Consider the following 6,856-nt stretch of genomic DNA (forward strand, 5'->3'; position numbering starts at 1 on the left):
CTTTGCCTCTCCAGGTCAGTGAGCATGCATTGCAACTGATCCCCTGAGTTACTAAGCAATGCAATATCATCAGCGAATCGCAACTTACTAAGGTGTTCTCCATTAACTTTTATCCCCAATTCTTCCCAACCAGGTCTCTGAATACCTCCTGTAAACACGCTGTGAATAGCATTGGAGAGATCGTATCTCCCTGCCTGATGCCTTTTTTGTTGGGATTTTGTTGCTTTTTTTATCGAGGACTAGGGTGGCTGTGGAGTCGCTCTAGATATCTTTCAGTATTTTTACATAGGGCTCATCTACACCCTGATTCCGTAATGCCTCCATGACTGCTGAGGTTTCGACAGAATCAAACGCTTTCTCGTAATCGCAAAGGGGCAGAGGTGCAGAGGCGTGGAGGTGCAGCGGTGGCATCGAGGTAGAACACACGCCTTGCGTGCAAGAGCTCCGTGGTTCAAATCCCGGTGGCGCGCAATTTACCACCGGACTTAAAAAACATCCAGGTGTTGATAAAATTCTATAAACAGGCCTGGAGTGTGGCTTGATCCCGGTGACCAGAACCGCTAACGCACTCCCTCACCAGAGCAGTATTGGCCACCCTGGTGCAGTACTTGGCCACAACCTCCTATATGAAGAAAACAATCATTCATTATTCAAAGTTATAAATTTAGGTTCTCAGCATTCGACAATGGTTTTAGTGGACGCTAGAGACTATGAATATGCCATCCCTTACGTAATGCTGTGAGAGGCCCTTAAGGGTGATAAAATGATTGTGATAAGCTTGGTAACAGATTTGTGTAAGGAGCGAGTTGTGGCGCGCACAGGGAAGAAATACAGGAGAAGGCACAAAAAATACACAATACACACACGTGGTACTTCATTATGCCTTCTCGTGTCTATATTCACTGTTCGCTTTGCAACTTTCTCGTTTCAACATGAAGAAGCCCGAAGCACCTCTCTCAGATTTGTGCAGTTTTCTTCAAGTCATATCTGGATAACTGACCAGAACGTGTAATTTAAAAAAGTCCAATTAGCTTTATATTTCCTTGTTTAATTGACCGACATTGTAGCTAAGCCTTGGGCGTATTTTTGCTATGTGTGTGGGTATGTAGCTGCCTAATATATTGGCAGATGTTTTGGAGTGGGTTGAAGTGATAAATATAGAAATCTATACTTTTCATCGTCATATTGTTGCCATGTGAATATAAGAGGACATGCACAGGACATGTAAATAGACAGGCCGGTTCGCAAGCTTCCATTGTTATTATTCAAGTAAACAACAAATAAATGTTGGTGAGCATTCTTTCAGTTATTCAAGATGTCAACATGCTAGCTCATTTGGATGCCTCATTTTTTTGCTTTTGATCCTATTTGGATGCCTTTGGTGTTGCTGCCATCTGGCCTATAAGGTGCATGCACTGCAGCTCGGCCTCGACATGGCACTGCGGTGCCTCGGAACAGGTGGCCGCATTTGTTGTTGCTCCTCAGCAGCAGACGTCTTCTGCCCACTTTTGCTGTGTAAAGTATCTGGTTTCATCGCATGGGGTTCCGCTTCTGCAAGAAAACTACTCTTAAATGTTTCACTATGTGTGCTCTGTGCACGTGCACTATAGTGAGCTTGGTTGTGTAGGTGTGAGCTTCGCATAAACATCTCAATCAATCTCCGTGTATGAACTTGCTTGTTAGGAAGCATTAGCAATACATGGTATAAAAATAGATAGGTTATAACAGCGCAATGGCATCTTTGGCCAAAGAGCATCAAGTGCATGGTCTGGTTCAGGCGCTTCTTATAACAGTTCAAGAAACAAGCACAACGATATCAGCATTAGAGGCTGAATTCCCATGACGTGCTTTTGAAGCTGAATGTGCGAACAAGTATCTGCGATTGCGGTTGTGCAGGCACTGCATGCTTACATTGAACTCGGTCAGGCTTCGGCAAGAGCCCATATGAATGCCTCCATCGATCATAATTTTCCTAAATGCATGAGGGCAGCTTTTTGTGTGGAGGAAAGAAGAGTTTTATCTCCTTCGCATTTAGTCAGCCCAACTCAAAGCCATATATCCTACTAAGCACACAGCTTCAAGAACGCAAAGCTTATGCCATCAGTGGGAATAGCAGTCACTTCATCTAGTCGAATAAACGGATGGTGCGTTCGCGCGTTGTTGTCGTTTTATAATCAACTTAATTGCGTGCAGCTTCTGTCTGGGACATGACCTTTTAAAATGTGAAATCACCACAGTTTCCTGGGCGTAAAACGTCACATTAGGCAGTCACATTAGCTAGCACATGATTTTACCAGCGAAATTTTCTGGCCGACGCGAATAAACTGATCGACGCGGCAACGAGCTTCATCTAAGTAATTTCAAGCTTGCGCACTGCCATGAACTTCAGCAAAATTGCTAACATTAGAACATGCTTTCGCACCAGCCAGTGCGAAAACTGGGGTTATAAGCTGTTCATCTTCCGCTGAAAGATGACCTTCGTGAATTTAAGAAGAAGTCACAGCAGTAATACGGGCTGTTGCTGAAGTCCGACGGAGTTCAATACACTGCTCACACCTAAACACAGACGTTTGTTCACACATTCGGCTACAAAGCACGTCATAGAAATTCACCCTGAAATGCTGACATCATTGTGCTTATTTCTTCATCTGCTGGAACAAGCTCGTCAATCACACCATGCACTGCTAATATGTCCTGACCCACAAACTCATACTCGGAGATCGATTGACATATTTAGGCAAGCTAACAACTGCACCACAGAGCTCACTATATTGCACGTTCACACAGCACATTCCTTGAAACATTTATTACTAGTGTTCTTTTCTAAGCGGAACCACACGCGATAAAACAAGCTAACGTTGCAGACCAACACCTGGCAGACCACATTGTCATCTGCTGAGGAGCAACCACAAATTTGGCCGCCTGCGCCGAGGCACCACAGCGTTTCGTTGCGACCGAGCTTCAGTGCATACACCCTATATCATATGTAATGGAATTGATGACCAAAATTGTGGATATTTTAATGCACCTAATCGCCAACTTATTGTCTCTACCATTCTGAACTTGATACCTAAAAATACTCATTTATACATGACATAAGAAGCCAACACACACTGACACCAAGGACAACATAGGAAAATTACTTGTGCTTGATAAATGAAAAAAAAGGAGCGATAAATTAATGGAAATTAAAGTCGATGAAAACCAACTTGCCGCAGGTGGGAACCGAACCCACAACCAACGTATTTCGCGTGCGATGCTCTACCTTTTTAGCTACCGCGGCGCTGTTTCCCCATTCACTTTCTCGGGTATTTATGGGTACCAGTAGAACCCTGGGAGTGTTAGCCATCGCCACCACTTACAGACCTTGGCGGCGGACGTGGAGCGTCCTTGTTTTGCCGCAGGCGTCAAGAGAACGCGATCTTTTTGGGTGAAGGCAACTGCTCAATAACCCACACATGCTACATTAAGGCATCAATGTTGCCGCATTCGAGACCCTCGTTATCTAATAAACGAGAAGATAGGGGTTTAACCGAGGGTCCCGATTTTTTGTTAGTCATACCATAAGAAGCCAACAAACACTGACACAGAGGACAACATAGGGAAAATTACTTGTGCTTAATAAATGAAATAAAGGAACGATAAATTAATGGAAAATAATGTGGATGAAAAAAACAACTTGCCGCAGGTGGGAACCAAACCCACAACCTTCGCATTTTGCGTGCGATGCTCTACCGATTGAGCTACCGCGGCGCGATTTCCCCATCCACTTTCTTGGGCATTTATGTGTACCAGTAGAACCCTGGGAGTATTAGCCAGCGCCACCACTCACAGACTTTGGCGGCGCACATGGAACGTCCCTTTTTGCCGCAGGCGTCACGAGAACGTGATCTTTTTGGGTGAAGGCAACTGGTCAATAAACCCACACATGCTACCTGAAGGTATCAATGTTGCCGGATTCGAGACCCTCGTTATATAATAAACGAGAAGAGAGGGGTTAACCGAGGGTCCCGATTTTTATTAGTCATATCATAAGAAGCCAACAAACACTGACACCAAGGACAACATAGGGAAAACTACTTGTGCTTAATAAACGAAATAAAGGAGCGATAAATTTTTGGAAATTAAAGTGGATGAAAGAACAACTTGCCGCAGGTAGGAACCGAACCCACAAACTTGTGGTTGTGGGCTGTGGGTTCGGTTGTGGGTTCGGTTTCCACCTGCGGAAAGTTGTTACAGCTATCACATGGCCATAGTGAATAAATTACCATGCTCGAAAAAGGAAGTATTGCGCATTGGTAAAGCACTACACACAAAGGCACACAGTACTCATGGCTATGCAGTCACATGGTATGGATGATAACCACTTCAGTTGTTTTGTTGAAAGCTTGAAACATCTAGCTAGCAAAATGGCAGAGCTACAAATACAGCGCGCTATGACCACGCAAAGATAAATGCAAGATAGCAAATCAGACAAAATCGAATGGGGTATGATTCAGATTCACCATGACACAGCTGGCACGTGAAACATGCGATGTGCCCATCATCAGTCGAGGAGCACCTCTGCCGTAAAGGACACACCGTCGCTACGTAGTACAAATGCGGGCCCCTTCCTCTGTACAATCACTCTGTCTCACTCACGCCAAGAAGCCTAATGTGCTAAGCACACACTACAAAACCCATTGGAAGTACCTCCTAAATTGTACTAAACCAGTGAGTATGTAACATAGAGTTTGTAAATCGCTGACCGTGAACATGCAGGATTCCCCTAGATTGCATTAGCTGAATGATTCTGTAGCTCATTTAGGTTTAATAATGGCTTGAGATGTGGCAGCGCTCTTCGTATAGGGTGGTCGTAACTGCTGCCTGACCTTCCATAGAGAATTTCTTCGAAGTGACTTCCGATATTGCGCACCCTAGCTCATCCTCGAGCAGTTTGGAGCACTTTATCTCATTTGTAGCGCGAATGTAGCAGCACTCCGACCACTGGCTCAGTGTTTCTCACTGTATTGTATTGCATTTAGTTTGCTGTGTCTGCGTCGTATGCAAATATTGATTTTCTTTCGTGCAGCTGTTTTCACAATGTGGATAAAACCGTGCCAAAGGAGGTGACGGAAAAACGCCTGAAAGCAGCGTACTGCTACCCCTTGCAGCAGTTTGGTAACGTGCTGTAGCTGTGAACGTTTTGCAATAAAGTTTAATCTCTGTTCATATTCTTTCCATATGGTAGAAATCTGATTCCCCCATGACGGGCTGCCCGCTAGGGGGCTAAGCAGTGCTGACGCACTTCGCATGGGCTCCTGTATTTTTCGGCAATTTACCGGATTACTCGTCGAAAACTCGTCGAAAACTGTGGCATCGACGGAATCAGCACGAAAGTACTACCGGATGATATTAAGTTCATGAGCGGTACGTGAAATTACTGTCATTTTGCGCAGTTTGAAGGTTTCACGCCACGCTAACGGAGCTAACCCTACAAGGCTAAGCGGCCAGCCGAACGCTCGTCACTCGTGACCTGCGGAGCATATCTAGTGGCTCGTGAGATCTCGTGAGCCGCTGCTCGCTGTCTTCGAGAGCGACTCAGCGCTGCCGCTGAGTACCAGTTACTGACGCATCCAACGCAGCAAGAAGGGCACGAGAACTTAACCAGGAAAACAACAGCATTGAAATGCAGGAGGAGACAATACAAGCGCAGCAACGACTGGAAGAGGAGTGGACGTGCGATGAGAGCAGCGCAAAGGTGATAAACATCCAGGAAAAATGGCACACATTGAAGAGGAGAGGCAAGAAGGCTGAGGTGCATACGAAACCGAGAGCCGAGGAAGCAGACCAACTACGAACGCAGCAAGCCGGGGCAACAATACCTATTGCGGGAAACATGCCTTATTATAGAAAACCGAGACTTTCGCCTTTGCCAGTGGACGACACGAAGATCATCTACACACCTAAGTCGGGCTAACAACTCTCCAAATGGACATTGGTGGCAGTGACACGTGGTATCAGCTGAGCTAGCTAGTTGTCCCAAAAAGACCTCTATGACAACATCCGCATTCAAGCGCAACATGCCGAGAATATAACAACCGCAAGTACACCAATCAATAACTTAGTGTACGACATGCTGCTCAAGATCACCAGCATCCAGCTTGGAGGGTTCATTTGCGAAGTTAAAGCCTATGTCAGGACACCAGAGGGCATCAGCAAAGGCGTAATCTAGAACATCCCACCACGGACGAGCGAAGAACTACTAAAGGGGCTACGAGCATCCGCAAGATACACGGTTCTCGTAGCACGCATGCTGGGAAGATCATCAACAGCACTCATCTACTTCGACGGGCCACACATCCCATACAACATTATATATAAATGCTGAGACTACCGCTACAAACCATAGAGGAAATTCCTGCAATACTGCTGAACCTGCGGAGAACTAGGGCACCGGCAAGATATCTGCCTGAAATACCTTATCAACTTCTGATATATTTGCGTGATGGAAAATCAGCCGGAAGAACATGACCGTCAACCCAGATATAAAATCTGTCCACAACCCCATGAGACATGAGGAAAGGGGTGCCGACATAAACTGAAACGAAATCCACCACCGTACAAGAGGACACTGCAATGGGAAAACAACATACAAGAGCAGCAATGCAGATTGAATTTAAATACAGACTCAGGCTTCCCGGCATTATCCATATCAAGCAGTACCTCACTACGCAGTCCCCGCAGACCCAGAAGTGACTCCAAATCAACAGGTGGTCAAGCAAACGATGGACCTCAGTCACGATCACGGCCTGGATCCCGTAAACGCAAGCCACAAAATCGAGTCACGTATGCAGACGCTGCAGGAGGAAACACA

The 6,856-nt window shown here is 45.7% G+C and overlaps 1 non-coding gene across 1 annotated transcript; it reads right to left on the reverse strand.

The window, feature by feature from the left end:
- Window positions 1-3,680: 3,680 nt before the first annotated feature.
- Window positions 3,681-3,753, reverse strand: TRNAL-CAA (transfer RNA leucine (anticodon CAA)). The gene has a single exon. It is a non-coding gene; the product is annotated as a tRNA-Leu (tRNA).
- Between the last annotated feature and the right edge of the window lie 3,103 nt (window positions 3,754-6,856).

Source organism: Dermacentor andersoni, unplaced genomic scaffold (assembly GCF_023375885.2).
Source record: "Dermacentor andersoni unplaced genomic scaffold, qqDerAnde1_hic_scaffold ctg00000039.1, whole genome shotgun sequence".
NCBI classification, from domain to species: Eukaryota; Metazoa; Arthropoda; class Arachnida; order Ixodida; family Ixodidae; genus Dermacentor; species Dermacentor andersoni.